The sequence below is a fragment of the Microcaecilia unicolor genome, chromosome 6, assembly GCF_901765095.1.
Source record: "Microcaecilia unicolor chromosome 6, aMicUni1.1, whole genome shotgun sequence".
NCBI classification, from domain to species: Eukaryota; Metazoa; Chordata; class Amphibia; order Gymnophiona; family Siphonopidae; genus Microcaecilia; species Microcaecilia unicolor.
The window spans coordinates 190751132-190767712 of record NC_044036.1 but is presented as its reverse complement, the minus strand read 5'-3'; the positions used below and the strand labels follow the sequence as shown (position 1 = coordinate 190767712).

At 45.3% G+C, this 16581-nt stretch overlaps 1 protein-coding gene across 3 annotated transcripts in view; it reads left to right on the top strand.

Moving 5' to 3' along the window:
- FANCD2 (FA complementation group D2) overlaps window positions 1–16581 on the top strand; it is a 763224-nt gene that overhangs the window by 224168 nt on the left and 522475 nt on the right. The gene's annotated exons all lie outside the window — the stretch shown is intronic.

Here is a 16581-nt window from a genome sequence, read left to right as displayed (position 1 = left end):
CTTCCTGGGTCTTGGAGGGAAAAAGACATAGTGGATATGCAGTAATAGATGGAAACACCCAGGAAGTACTGGAAGCAGAAAGACTGCCCAATACACTGTCAGCTCAGACCTGCGAGCTGTATGCCTTGAGTCAGGCATTATTAATCCTGAAGGAACAGAATGGAATCATCTATACTGATTCACAATATGTCTTTCGGGTGGTACATACTTTTGGGGAAATATGGAAAGAAAGGGGATTAATCACAAGCAGAGGGAAAGAATTAGTACATGAGAAATTAGTCACACAGGTGCTCAAGAATCTGTTGCTGCCAAGGGAGATTGCAGTGGTATATGTCCCGGGGCATCAGAAATTATCTACCCTAACCTAGAATCAGTTAGCCACCTGTGGGCTGTCCATCGCTGCAGAAACCCTTTGAGATCCAGAGGAGAAAAAGTAAGTTGGTGGTTGGGATGATAAGCAGGAAAATTAAGATTCAAATCTCAGCTCTTCCATTAACATTCCCTCAGGTAATGGCATAGATTGTAAGCTCTTGGGACCAAGGACTTAATACTTATGATCATTGTACAATATTGTGCTCATCCAGTGACACTACAAATTATTATTAGTTTATGAAAGGCAATAAATAGAAATAAAACAAAACATAGAAAAGAAAATAAGATGATACAATTTTTATTGGACTAACTAGCCTTGAAGAGTTCCGTAGCCAAGCAGGCCGAGCAAGACAAATTCGGCATAGTGACCCAACCCTGGACCGAGCCAAGCCGTTAGACACGTCTCAAGAACCCCGACCGTGTCTTGAACTGATCCGACCGACGGCAGAGCTGCCATCACCCTCTAGAAGAAGAGGCAAGTGAACCTCTCCTCATGGGAAGTTGAGCAGCGGCAGGACCTACCTAGTTCGCACGGGCGGCGGTTCACTCAGCAGCGAACCAGCCGATCATCCCATCCCCTCTACAATCTCCCGCAGTGGTGCAGAGGAACAGCTGATCAACGGCGAGTGATGTCGATAGTGTAAGCAACTTGACTCACATGACTTGGCAGCCTCCTGGAGCCGCAGAGTCTGGTGCTGTCATCTATGTGGAACGTGGGCAATCCGTGCCGTGGCTTTGGCGCGACATCCAGCTGATAGAGGAGACATGAGGAGCTCCGAACAAGAGTCAAGGGGCGCATACGCTCGACTGATCAGAAGGCATGAAGCTGGCACTAAGACCTTGACCCAGTCGGGAGTGCACGGGAGCATGAGACCCTAGCTCGGCTGCCTAGCCAGGAGAAGCGAGAAGTCGAGACCTCACCCAGGACAAGGAACGCACGAGAGCACCAGGCTGAGACCACGCAAGCTGGAATCTTAAATCGAAAGCAGAAAAGGAGCGACGGCAAGAGAATAAACAAATAAGGAGACACAAATGTACTGTAGAGGGCTTTCTTTGTGTAATTGAGATTTGCTGAAAAGAAACCCACATGTGCTGAACACTCAACTTGAACCACCCAACTGACTCAGAGGGTCAACTGGCACTGTAGACCGCTTTAAAACCATCTCTCCTCCAGAAATCCTCATACCACCGGAACAACGCTTCCTAATAGAGCCATAAAAACTACGGATCATCTATCTGTGCTGACTCCTAAGGTGGACCCTGGAGTGGAATACGGAGGAGCATGAGGGGAAGAGAGAACTACACAGGTTTAGGAGAAGCTTGGGAACAGCCGAGTTGAACTGCCCCTTCGGACAGTGTGGCCAGAGAACTGGGATCTCATTTGCTGCAGACTCTGGATGGGTTTGTTTTCGTGGTAGATTCTGATGGCAAAATAATGTATATTTCCGAGACGGCCTCTGTGCATCTTGGTCTGTCACAGGTGCATTGAAGGCCTTGTATGACTAACGATTGGATAGGCGAATCGGAGTCAACATAAGTCCAACTGTTATCAGACGCCTGCCGGCCTGACCTCTCGCTCACCAGACATAAGTAATGCCACACTGGGAAAAGACCACAAGGGTCCATCGAGCCCAACATCCTGTCCATGACAGCGGCCAATCCAGGCCAAGGGCACCTGGCGAGCTTCCCAAACGTACAAACATTCTATACATGTTATTCCTGGAATTGTGGATTTTTCCCATTTAGTAGTGGTTTATGGACTTGTTCTTTAGGAAACCGTATAACCCCTTTTTAAACTCTGCTAAGCTAACTGCCTTCACCATGTTCTCCGGCAACGAATTTCAGAGTTTAATTACGCGTTGGGTGAAGAAACATTTTCTCTGATTTGTTTTAAATTTACTACACTAGTTTCATTGCATGCCTCCTAGTCCTAGAATTTTTGGAACGCATGAACAGACGCTTCACATCCACCTGTTCCACTCCACTCATTATTTTATATCTCTATCATGTCGCCCCTCAGCCGTCTCTTCTCCAAGCTGAAAAGCCCTAGCCTCCTTAGTCTTTCTTCACAGGGAAGTCGTCCCATCCCTGCTATCATTTTAGTCGCCCTTCGCTGCACCTTTTCCAATTCTACTATCCTGCTTATAATCGAAAGAGAAAAACGCCTATATTGCGACCCAAATTGGGAGATGGGCGTCTTTCTCCCGCGGGCGCCCAAATCGGTATAATCAAAAGCCAATTTTGGGCGTTTCCAACTGCAATCCATCACGGAAACGGGTAAAGTTGATGGGGGCGTGTCGGAGGCGTGGTGAAGGCGGAACTGGGGTGTGGTTATCGGCCGAGGAGAGATGGGCGTCTTTAGCTGATAATCGAAAAAAAAGGCGTTTTTACCGCGATTTTGGGTCACTTTTTTTGGACCCTTTTTTTTCATGAACAAGTCCCAAAAAAGTGCCCCAACTGCCCAGATGACCACTGGAGGGAATCGGGGATGACCTCCCCGGACTCCCCCAGTGGTCACTAACCCCCTCCCACCAAAAAAAAACCCACTTTAAAAACTTTTTTTCCAGCCTCAAATGCCGTACCCACCTCTATGACAGCAGAATGTGTTCTATCCTGTGACAGCCTTTCCCTAGTTCTGATGTGGCCCTCGGGTGAGTGTGGCACCTTTTCTGTTATGCGCACTGCAGAGATCCCTTTCACGTGTTAGCCATGTTACAGAATTTAGTTCTTACCTTGAATGTGGCTGAAAGAGGGCATTGTACAGCATTCTGCCAGCTCTTACCTACTGCTAATCTCAGTACCAGTGAGACTCGTTGCCAGTGGGGCACAACCTCTGATCTGCAGTTAACTGTGAGTAAGCGTGCTTATTCCAATAAAGGACGTTTTCGGAGAGATTAGTCTTCAGGTGTCAACTGGTGTGCCAATGTTATATAGCAGCAACAAGTCCTAGAGGCCTGCATGTATGCAGGTTCCTGGAGCACTTTTAGTGGGTACCGCAGTGCACTTCAGCCAGGTGGACCCAGGCCCATCCCCCCCTACCTGTCACACTTGTGCTGGTAAATGGGAAGTCTCCAAAACCCACTGTACCCACATGTAGGTGCCCCCTTCACCCCTAACAGCTATGGTAGTGTTGTACATTTGTGGGTAGTGGGTTTTGTGGGAGGGGGGTTGGGTGCTCAGCACCCGTGGTAAGGGAGCTATGCATGTGGGAGCTGTTTCTGAAGCCCACCGCACTGACCTCTAGGGTGCCCAGTTGGTGTCCTGGCATATCAGGGGGGCCAGTGTACTACAAATCCTGGCCCCTCCCATGACCAAATGGCTCGGATTAGGATGTTTTTGAGCTGGGCGTTTTTAGTTTCCATTATCGCTAAAAAAAAACAAACGCCCAGCTGAAAAACGTCCATTTTTTCGAGAATACGGTCTGTCCCGCCTCTTCACGTACCCGTTTTCGGACGTAGACGCCCATGGAGATAGGCGTTCGCATTCGATTATGCCCCTCCACATCTTTCTTGAGATGCGGTGACCAGAATTGAACACAATACTCAAGGTGCGGTCGCACCATGGAGCGATACAACGGCATTATAACATCCTCACACCTGTTTTCCATACCTTTTCTAATAATTCCCAACATTCTAACATTCCTAATAATACCCAACAGAAAATCAAAAGGCGAATACAACCCTGGTCCGCCAATCACTTGACCATTAGGTGAACTTAATCCCGATCCAAGTCAGGACGAGCCGGTAAGGAGCAGAACCAGGGCTGATCAAGTATCGGCACTTTTGCTTGCGAGACAGTAGTCGGTGTAGTGCTGAATCGTTGGTACAATAAATTGACGAGTTGTAAATGGTGTAATAACTACCGAGCACTAGTCAATCTAACATTCCTAGGGAAATATCATCAAGATGAATATCGCTAAACTACTCTTTACTATCTACTCATTTACCCTTATCCACCACATACTAACCACCCCCCTATTGGAAATCAACAGCATTTCTACAATATACCTGCCTTATCGACCATCCAAACACAATACATACCGCCATAACAACAATAACAACCAAAACAATGGAATTATTACCTCACATGAACAACATCAATACAAAGGAAAAATGGACATAATAAACCTCCACTACCACCAAATAGACAGCTAAGAAAAATCAACATAATCTCCAGTTTAACTGACCCCTTTCAAACAATACAATTAGGATACACAAATGCCAGATCAGCTGTTAATAAAGCAAGAAAAATAGCAGATTGGATAACTGAAGACAACCTGGATCTATTAATTATCAATGAAACCTGGATTCGCAGTCATAATGACCCAATAGTACTAGATCTTTGCCCTCCAGGCTACAAAATTATTCACTGGTCAAGAAATGGAAAGAGAGGAGGAGGCATTGCACTAATTTACAAATCTTATTTTACAGTAACAACTACAGATGAATCCATTACACTGCAACTTGAAATTGCTTCACTTAGGATCAACCACTCTACGTTGCTTGACCATCTAAACATCATTTTGTTTTATAGACCAGCGGGAAACTGGCAAGAATGCCAACCACAACTCATGGACTTCATTTCGAATGCTTGTATATCTAATTCTAATCTTATACTAGGGGACATAAATTTTACCTAGAAGACCACAATGCAAAAAATACACGATAATGCAAGGACTTTCTCCAATTATGGGAATTTAATTGGACTAATACTCAAGCAACTCATGTTAAAGGTCACACGCTTGACCTCATCACACACAAATTCTCCACAGATCAAACCTTTATAATAACAGATATAAAATGGTCAGAGATACCATGGTCAGCCCACTTTAAACTAAACATATCCATGCAATGGCAGATAAAAAAACCTTGTCCAGAAACAAGAACGTAAAACTACAAGAGGTCAAATTGATTTGGCACTATTCTGGCAACAGTTCTATATTGTGAGAAGTAAGAGGCTGTCCTATCCTGGGCAGGCCACTAGATGGCGCTGTTCCCCTAAACATGTCCAGGGAAAATGTCCGGGTGAGCCACTAGAGGGAGCCAGTCGGGGGCCGGGATAGTTGGAGGCTGCTAGGACCGGGGAGAGTCCTGGGGGTGGCAACAGGTGTAGCAAGTTATGGGCTGGGTCCTATTTGGCTAATTAACCCCTTTATACCCACCTGAGTTGTGAAAGGAAGAGAAGTGAGCTGGCAGCAGAAGAAGAGGGATCCCCCTGGAAGATACTGGCTAACCTTATGGACTTGTGGTGGACTGGGTGTCTAAAGGAGACAAGCAGGCTGAAAATCCTGGGGTAAGAAGGCCCTAAAGCATTAGTGTTGGACTGTGTGTCCTCAGTACGTATAGAACTGTGTGTTCAAAGGAGGAAGGACTGTGTGTCCCCAGTACTTGTAAAGAACTGTGTGTTCAAAGGAAGGGCTGTGTGTCCAGGACTGTGTGTCCCAAGTACTGGTAAAGAACTGTGTGTTCAAAGGGAGGACTGTGTGTCCAAAGTACTGAGAGAAGCAGGCTGCAAAGCCTGGGGTTGGGGGTCCCCAACGTATTGAAGCTAGTACTGAGCCCATGTATCTGTGTGGGGAGGCTCAGTGTGAAGACCTATGAAAGCATAAAGTATTAAGCTAGAAGAAGTGTGCCCAGGGGCTGGAATAAAGAGTTGCCTGAGAAATATGCAGTGGTGAGACCTGTTTAATTTGCTTAGTGGGAACCAGGTCACCCTGAGCGAGAAAGGGTAGCACACTAATTTGCATATGATCTGCATATTGAGAACCAGGTCACCCTGAGTAAAGAGGGGGATATCACAATATGGACGAATGTACAGTTCAATTAGATTCCAATCAATACCTCTTAAATTGGGACAATAGATGCAATATACTTGATACAATAGCACCATTACAAACAAGAACCTCGTGAAAACATAACTCACTACCTTGGTTTAATGACGAACTGAAAAAACTAAAAACTCAAGTAAGGAGACTTGAACGAGCATGGATTAAAATGAAAGATGAGCGAAGATTTAATGCATGGAAAAAAATGCTAAGAAAATATAAATAAACAACCAGACAAACTAAAAGTTCATATTACAAATCCAAAATCGGACCGGACTACAAGGTCATACATAAGATATTCCAACTCATACATAATGTTCTTGACACCTCACTGGTTACCCCATCAGCAAATGATCTAGCCACTTCAACGAGAAAATTATTAAATTACAATCTACATTACCTATTAACTCTGATGAATATCCAGCAGACCGAATATGGATAAATTTTGACTTACTGAAAGAGGAAACAGTCACCCAAGTGATCAACAAATTCACCATGTCCCATTGCAAATTAGACACATGCCCCAGTTACTTAATAAAATCAGCTCCTCAACGTTTCATAACAGATCTCACCTCCTACGTACATTGCATGCTTCAACATGGATTATTTCCTCTGGATAAAGGCAATATACTAACACCAATTCCCAAAGACCTAAAGAAAAAATTAAATGATATAACCAATTATCGCCCAGTTGCATCCATCCCCCTTGTAGTTAGGTTAATGGAAAGTCTAGTTACTAAACAACTTACCGACTATTTGAACAACTTCTTAGTCCTACATTCATCCCAATCTGGATTCCGAGCTAATCATAGTACTGAAACAGTACTTATAACACTTCTAACCAAATTCAAACAAATAATTGCAGCTGGCAATAATGTTCTCCTCTTACAATTCAACATGTCCAGCACGTTTGACATGGTTAACCATGATATTTTACTGAACATTCTAGAATACTTCAGAATCGGAGGAAATTTACTGAATTGGCTTCGAAGCTTCCTAATAGCAAGAACATACCAAGTGATATCAAAGTCAATTATATCATCTCCATGGAGACCTGAATGTGGAGTGCCTCAGGGATCGCTGCTTTCACCGATTCTATTTAACTTAATGATGCTACCATTAGCTAAGTCACTATCCAACCAATCCCTAAACCCATATATCTATGCTGATGATGTTACGATATATATTCCGTTTAAAAACGACTTATCAGAAATCACAGATAAAATCAACCAAAGCTTCCAAACAATGAACTCATGGGCAGATGCATTCCAACTAAAGCTCAATGCAGAAAAGACACAATGCCTTATCCTTTCATCGCAGTATAATAAAACCAATTATACCAATATAAAAACACTAAATCACAATCTTCCTGTTGTGGACACGCTGAAACTCCTAGGAGTTACAATTGACCGAAACCTTACCCTAGATAGCCACGTGAAAAATGTAACAAAGATGTTCCATGCAATGTGGAAACTTAAGAGTGAAACCTTTCTTCCCAAAAGAGGTATTTTGCACTTTGGTGCAATCACTGGTACTAAGCCATCTGGACTACTGTAATTCCATCTAGGCCGGATGCAAAGCACAAACTATTAAGAGACTCCAGACAGCCCAAAACACTTCAGCTAGACTCATATTTGGAAATATGAAAGAGCCAAACCCCTGGCTCCTACTGAAAGATCAAATTACATTCAAGATCTGCACCCTGGTTCATAGAGTCATACATGGAGAGGCCCCATCATATATGTCAGACCTCATAGATCTACCAGCAAGAAATACAAAAAGTTCATCTCGAACTTTCTTGAACCTCCATTACCCCAATTGCAGAGGACTTAAATACAGATCAATACATTCGTCTAGTTTTTCCTACCTCTGCACGCAGCTGTGGAACACACTACCGAATGCCATAAAGACAATGCACGATCTACTAACCTTCCAGAAGTTACTAAAGACAAACTTATTCAAAGAAACTTATAACAAGAATCCTTCATAAAAGACTTGACATCAAAAATGCACCAGAAAAACCAACATTGATTCCTTTATTCTGGTTACTTTAATTACATTGACATTATTGAACGTTTTACATTGTCCTTGTTCTTATATACCTGTTATGAATTATTTACTTCTAATTCAGTTACCTTAATCGTAACTCTTCTCTATACTTATCATTCCGTTAATGGTTATCCCCATTGCAGCATAATGTAAGCCACATTGAGCCTGCAAATCTGTGGGAAAATGTGGGATACAAATGCAGCAAATAAAATAAATAAATAAATAAGTGGAGGGTAATTTTGTATAGTTTGGATAAGCAGATGTGTGTGCATCTGAAAATAGGGATTATCTAAAAGCGTGGTTATATTTTATAAAGTGTGTATGAGAGGTCAGAGTTTTTATAAAATATACGTTTGTCCTTCAAGGACGTGCACATCTGTATGTTCACACTCAATGTATGTAATTTTCTCTGAGGACAACTAGGGTCGACGTCTGCGTCGGCCCAGGAACCGGCATTTGCAATAGCAAAAGGAAAAAATTTTGCAAGAGCCTTCTGGCGCGCGAACCGACTTCCCATGTGGCATTCTTCAATTTCTTTCTTTCCGCGACGAGGAGCGGCAGATTATTTCTGTGCTCCTTTTTTCATGCCCAGGAAAGAGTCTTCACGTTTGATATTTGATTTTTAGTGTTTTCTTCGACTTATTCATTTTCCTTTAAAGAAAAAAAAAAGTTTCTTCCTTTATTTTTTTCCCCTTTTTTCTTAAATTTCCTTTCTTTTCCATCAGCATCTGGGTTTCTATCCTTTTTTGTGCCCTTTTCATTTGGCGAAATCAAGTCGTTTGATTTCGCCGGTGCGGTTTTCCCTTCCATGACATCGAAGAAACCCAGAAGCTTCAAACATACTTGGTGCAACCGGACCATCTCAGGTACAGATACCCATTACTGGTGTATCCAGGTCTTGGACCCGACCATACCTCAGCTTGTTGTCCCCTTTGTCCTCATATGAAGCAAAGAACCCAACTTGCTCGAGAACCCCAGAGAAAGAAACTTTTTGTGGCTCGGTCCGGTCCTTCGACATCGGCATTGGAACCGAGGTCGGTGGCATGGACATCAAGGGAGGCATCGACGTCGGGAGCAGAGGTACGCATGGCTGCTGAGAGGCGACAGCATGCTGAGAGCAGTGAGGCATTGAGTGGGTCTCCACCTATCTTGAGGCCTCCTGCTGTGCAGGTACCCCAGGACTGACCATCGTCTGACCTGACCCCGAGGTGACGTGAAGATTCAATGTTGTCCTCATTGGCACTGAGGAGCCTCTGTCGTATATCGTGCAAAGGTGAAGAAATACCGTCATCGTTCCCCCTCGACACACGGTGCCGGGAGCTCTGGGGTTTCGAAGGATTTGGCACCAGAGAAGTGTTGGCGCCGGAAGGACCGCTCCCCCTCCATCCAGGATGTGCCGATGTGTTGGCCTCCCAGCAGTCCGGTTCCTACTCCTGAGCCTCAGGAGACTCTGCTACTGACTGCTCCACCGGCCCAGCAACCTTCTCTGATGGTGGCTCTCGACAAGCGCATCCGGGCCCTACTTCCAGAGCTTCTGGAAGGACTGCTTTGCCAGTCGGTGTCGGGGGTGGTTGCACCTTCCCAGCCTTCTGTTGCTGCGGCGTCTAGCCTCCTGCCTGCAGTGAGGTTCCCGAGCTTGGTGCCGCTTGTGGCTCTGGTGTCAGCTGCTACCCAGGTCGACTCCCCATCGACATAGGTGGAAGAAGCTTCACCGTAGTCTGTGCGGGCATCGGCCCCTCGACCGTCATCGGGACCGTAGGTTTTTGGAGTCGAGGCAAGTACAGTCTCGGAGGTCACTAAGGGAAGTGCTTTCCGATACTGAAGAGGGAGCGCTAGTGGGAGTCAGGGGAGGATCCCAGGTACTTCTCCTCAAATGAGTCCTTTGTGATACCCTCTGAACCATCCCATCCACCTGAAAGGAGACTATCCCCCCCCCCCCCCCCCCCCGGAAAGACTCTCCTTTGTCTCTTTGACTCGTAACCACTTGTATCCACTCGCCTCCACCTACCCTCCTCGCCTCTTTCCTCTACACATTAATTGATTTGTTTGCTTTATTTTTTGTCTACTAGATTGTAAGCTCTTTGAGCAGGGACTGTCTTCTATGTTTGTGCAGCGCTGCGTACGCTTTGTAGCGCTATAGAAATGCTAAATAGTAGTAGTAGTAGTTTTGTGCAGGAAATGGCTCAGGCCATTCCGTTCCCCATAGACGTGGAGGATGAGCCCAGGGCTGAGATGCTCGAGGTCCTGGATTACACCTCTCCACCTTAAAGAGGCAGTGACAGGTCCTTGGCATAAAGTACTCATGGAAGTCCTTATGCGAATCTGAGCGTCCCCTCTGTCTGGTCCCAGTGATCCCTAAGAAGACAGATCCCCAGTATCGGACCCAAGGAGAACCTGGTTTAATGAGGTCTCAGTTACCCCATTCCATGGTGGCGGACTCAGCCATCAAGAGAGTCAAGAGTGCTAGGGACTATGCTTCGGCTCCCCCAGGCAGAGAAGGTAGAACCTTGGATTCTTTTGGGAGGAAGACGTATCAGTCCGTTATGCTTGCTGCCCGTATTCAGTTTTTCCAGCTCTTCACGAGTGTCCACTTGTGGAACTCAGTGAGACAGCTGTCTAGTTTGGTCGATGCCCTCCCATTGGAGCTGGCTGAACCTTTTCACCAGGTGGTCAGACAGCAGAAGGCGTGTCGTAAATTTCTGGCCATGGGCGCTTGTGACACTTTTGATGTGGCATCCAGAATCTCTGCTCAGGGTATAGCAATGCTCAGACTCTCATGGCTGCATGTCTGTCCTAGACGATTCGGTCCAGCAGCGGATGGCGGATGTTCCTTGCCGGGGGGGGGGGGGGGGGATAACCTTTTTAGAGAGAAGGTAGAAGACCTGGTCGACCAGATCAAGAAGCACAATGATGCTATGGCTTCTCTCTCCCGCTGGGTGCCTTCTGCTACCATTTCCTCATCTTGGAGGTTTTTTGGTGGGTTGTGGAGGGCTCCCTATTCTTATGCTAGGCGTAGGTACACTTCCGCATCTTGCCAGCCTGCTGAGGCTCAGCCCCAGCGTGCTTGTTCTCATCAACAGCGTGCGCCCAAGTTGCCGGTTTGAGGGAGGTTAATTTTTTTTCAGAAAAAGTCGCCTCTCATAACGTCCGACCGGTGGGTTACACCCTCAGTCTGGAATCCAAACCTCCAAATTGCCCACCGGTAGCTCATTCATGGAGCTACCAGCACAGGCAGGTACTTGCAGAGGAACTCTCCGCCCTTCTAAAGGCCCATGCGATTGAACCCGTTCCACCAGGGGAAGAACGGTTGGGTTTCTATTCCAGGTACTTGTGCAGAAAAAAACAGGGGGGATGGGTCCCTTCATAGACCTAAGGGCCCTGAATACATTTCTGGTATGAGAAACGTTCAGGATGGTTTCCCTTGGCACCCTTCTTACCATGGTTCAGAAAAACGATTGGCTATGCTCTCTGGACTTAAAGGATGCTTACACACACATTCCGATACTCCCAGCTCTTTGATTTCGGTTAGTGATGTAGCACTTTCAGTACTGCGCCCAGAGTATTTACAAAAATTCCTAGCAGTAGTTGCAGCAATGCTACGCAGACTGGGAGTGCATGTGTTTCCTTATCACGACGATTGGCTGGTGAAGAGCACCTCGGAGGATGGTGCTTGGGAGTCCATGCGGATGACTATCCAGGTGCTGAAACTGCTGGGGTTTGTAATAAATTACGCAAAGTCCCTTCTCACTCTTGTTCAGAATTTGGAATTTATTGGAGCACTGCTGGACAGAGCCTATCTTCACCAGAATCGAGCAGACAACCTTCTGTCCCTGGTGTCCATGGTTCGAACATCTCAGCAGATCACAGCTCGGCAGATGTTGAGACTTTTAAGGCACAAGGCCTCTACAATTCAAGTTACACCCACGGCACGTCTACACATGAGATCTACTCAATGGACCCTAGCTTCCCAGTGGTTCCAAGCTGCGGGGAATCTAGAGGATGTGATTGAACTGTCCACTCACTTTCGCAATTTTCTTCAATGGTGACAGTCTGGCCCAATTTAACCATGGGACCACCATTCCAAATTACTCAGCCGCAGAAAGTGCTGATGGACGGATGCATCCCTCCTAGGGTGGGGAGCTCATGTAGATGGTCTTCACACTCAGGGAGCCTGGTCCTTCCAGGAAACAGGTCTTCAGATCAGCCTCCTGGAGCGCTCTGAAGGCTTTCAGAGATCAGCTGTCCAACCAAATCATCTTGATTCAATCAGGTTGTGATGTACTACACCAACAAGCAGGGGGACACCGGATCTCGTCCTCTGTGTCAGGAAGCTGTCCAGATGTGGCTTTGGGTATGCCATCACGGCATGTTTCTCCAAGCAGGCGTAAACAACAATCTGGCTGACAGGCTGTCCAGGGTTATGCAACCTCACGAGTGGTCACTCAATATGGGCGTAGCCCGCAAGATCTTCTGAGTGTGGGGCACCCCCTCGGTGGATCTTTTTGCCACTCAAATCAATCACAAGGTCCCTCAGTTCTATTTCAGGCTTCAGACCCACGACAGACTATCTTCAGATGCCTTTCTCCTTCATTGGGGAACAGGCCTTCTGTATGCGTATCCTCTCATACTTCTAGTAGGAAAGACTTTGCTGAAACTCAAGCAAGACCGCGGAAACAAGATCTTGATCGCACCCTGCTGGCTACGTCAGATTTGGTTCCCTCTTCTTCTGGAGTTGTCCTCCGAAGAACCATGGAGATTGGAGTGTTTTCTGACCCTCATCACCCAGAATGTGGGGTCGCTTCTACATCCCAACCTCCAGTCTCTGGCTCTCATGGCCTGGATGTTGAGAGCTTAGAATTCAATTCCTTGGGTCTTTCAAAGGGTGTCTCCCGGGTTTTGCTTTCTTCCAGAAAAGATTCCACAAAGAGGTGTTACTCTTTCAAATGGAGGAGGTTTGCCGCCTGGTGTGACAGCAAGGCTGTAGATCCTCTCTCCTGTCCTACACAGACCCTTCTTGAATACCTTCTACACTTGTCAGAATCTAGTCTCAAGTCCAACTCCGTAAGGGTTCACCTTATTGCAATTTGTGCTTATTAGCATGTAGAAGGTGAGCCTATCTCTGGACAGACTTTAGTTGTTCACTTCACGAGAGGTTTACTCTTGTCAAACCTCTACCAGTGTCATGGGATCTCAACGTCGTTCTCACCCAGCTGATGAAATGTCCTTTTGAGCCACTGAATTCCTGCAATCTGAAGTACTTGACCTTGATGGCTGTTACTTCAGCTCATAGGGTCAGTGAGCTTTAGGTAGTATTACACACTCAATTCTGAAAATGCAGGAATACACTGGTATGATCAATAGGTAAATCTATACTAAACAAAACAACATACCAGTCCAAAATGGTCAATCACATAGTGATATTATAGGAGAAAACCCCTCAGAACCTATCGGACCACATGTCCTAGGTTTACAACATGCCCAAAAAAATGGCCGTTGATAGTTTCTGTCATGGGGGTTGTAAACTTTTCTCCACTAATTTTTTCTTTTCTTTTTATGTGCAAATAAAATGCCTCAAAATTACAACTCAAACTGTTTCTTCACCGTAGTGATACTGGAAGCGCCAATGCGAGCAACATTTATACACTCTACTGAAGCAATAAATACAGCACTTAGCTTTTGTGTCAAACGGCGCCACCGTTTCACCATAAAGTAGCTTCCTCAGGGACTTCTGTGCTCACTTGCTTATTATATTTATAGAGCTTTCCAGTTTTCTGTAAAAGTAAAAAATTCAGTTGTAAAACTCATAATCATAACACAAAGGATTGATCTTCACAACGGTCCCCATACATTCGGTTTGCCCACATCAGAAACAAAATGGTGCTGTGATGTCATACGCCCAGAAGAACTTTTAAATGCAATTCAATCAGCTGATTATAGAAGACATCCAATAGGATCAATATTCAAATCAGTCAGTAAAATACATGCCAGTCTATCTTATTATTGAGACCCGCTGGTTCTAAAGATTTAAGCTTAAACGTCCATTTAGCTCCTTTTTGTTGCAGCATGAGTTTTCGATTTCCTCCCCTTAGGTTTCCCTCTACTTTCTCAAGAACACAACACCGCAAATCTTCAAACTTGTGTTGTAAATGCAAACAGTGCTCTACGATAGGTTCTTTTATACTTTGTCTCACCAAATTCGCTCTATGTTCTAACATCCGTACTTTAAACATCCTTGTCGTCATGCCTACATAGATCTTTTTGCACGGGCATGTGATGGCATATACCACAAACTCTGATCTGCAATTAGTGAATTGTGAAAATTGAAATGTTTGATTATTTATTTCATCCTTAAAAAATTTCGTCACCGACGTGACCCTGCAGACCAATGTTAATTGTTTTGGGTGAGCCTGAATGCTTGGGATACCCCAGTTGTGAGTATAATCCAGCCTACTACTACTAACATTTCTAAAGCGCTACTAGGGTTACGCAGCGCTGTGCAATTTAAACATGGACAGTCCCTGCTCAAAGAGCTTACAATCTAAAAGACAAGAGAACAATCTAAAGACAAGTGTACAATCTAGAGGACAAGTGAACAGTTAATCTGATAGGGTGGATAGATTGGGGCAATCTATATTTCTCAAGCGGTTAGGCGCCGAAGGCAGCATTGAAGAGGTGAGTTTTAAGCAGAGATTTGAAGATGGGGTAGGGAGGGGGCATGGCGTATCAGCAAAATTCGCCCTTTCCTCTCTGAGCACACCACCAGAGCTCTCATCCACGCTCTCATTACCTCTCGCCTTGATTACTGCAACTTACTCCTCACCGGCCTCCCACTCAGCCATCTATCCCCCCTTCAATCCGTTCAGAACGCTGCCGCACATCTTATATTCCGCCAGAACCGATATACTCATATCACCCCTCTCCTCAAATCACTTCATTGGCTTCCGATCAGATATCGCATACAATTCAAGCTCCTCCTCCTTACCTACAAATGCACTCAGTCTGCGGCTCCTCACTACCTCTCCACCCTCATCTCCCCCTATGTTCCCGCCCGTAACCTCCGCTCACAGGACAAAGCCCTTCTCTCAGTACCCTTCTCCACCACTGCCAACTCCAGGCTCCGCTCATTCTGCCTTGCCTCACCCTATGACTGGAACAGACTTCCTGAGCCCATACGCCATGCGCCCTCCCTGCCCATTTTCAAGTCCTTACTCAAGGCCCATCTCTTCTCCCTTGCTTTTGGCGCCTAACCACCTTCCCCATTCCTGTTACCTACACTGACTACGTAGTCTGTTACCGTTAGATTGTAAGCTCTCTTGAGCAGGGACTGTCCCTCCCCGTGTTTAAACTTGTACAGCGCTGCGTAACCGTGGCAGCGCTATGGAAATGCTAAGTAGTAGTAGTTAGCTCTTCACAAACAGCCTTCTGAGACTTGGTCCTGATTACCACATATCCATTTCCATTAGTGTTTGTTTTCTGTGGTCCGGTCCTACCCCTGGCCTTCTATCCACGAATACAGAACAGAAATCATAACAAAGCAGTTCAGCTTCATCCTTATTAGCTTCTACGTATTCCTCCCCTTCACCCTTGAGCCTCACTATGCCATTTTTACATATCTAAAAAAATTGTCTTGTTCTCCAATTTTACCGTATTGCTTTCCTGACTGCTTTTCTGCTTCTATTATCTTTTCCAGGTATTTTTACACGTTTTTCTCTTTCTGTAATGTCTTGTAATTTTATAAAAGCTAACCTTTTTTCCCTTATATTTTTATTTAGTACATTTGAGAACCAAAGTGGCCTTCTTTTCTTCTTACGGTTATGTACTTTTCTTTGGCATTGTGCAGCAGTATGATCTGCCAGTTAGTTAATGGTTGTAAGTTAATATTTGTTGCATTTGTATCCCACATTTTCCCACCTATTTGCAGGCTCAATGTGACTTACATTATGCCGTAATGGCGATCGCCATTTCTGGAATGAGAAATACAAAGTGGTATTGCATTAAAGAGTGGAGGAGTGGCCTAGTGGTTAGGGTGGTGGACTTTGGTCCTGAGGAACTGAGGAACTGAGTTTGATTCCCACTTCAGGCACAAGCAGCTCCTTGTGACTCTGGGCAAGTCACTTAACCCTCCATTGCCCCATGTAAGCCGCATTGAGCCTGCCATGAGTGGGAAAGCGCGGGGTACAAATGTATCAAAAAATAAATAAATAAATTAAAGTTCATAAGTGATAGAGTAAATTAAGCAGTCAGGTATGGAGAGTTCATTACTGGATGAGAAATAAAGTGGTATTGCGTTAAAGTTCATTGGTGACAAAGTATATAAGCATTCAAGTATAGAGAGT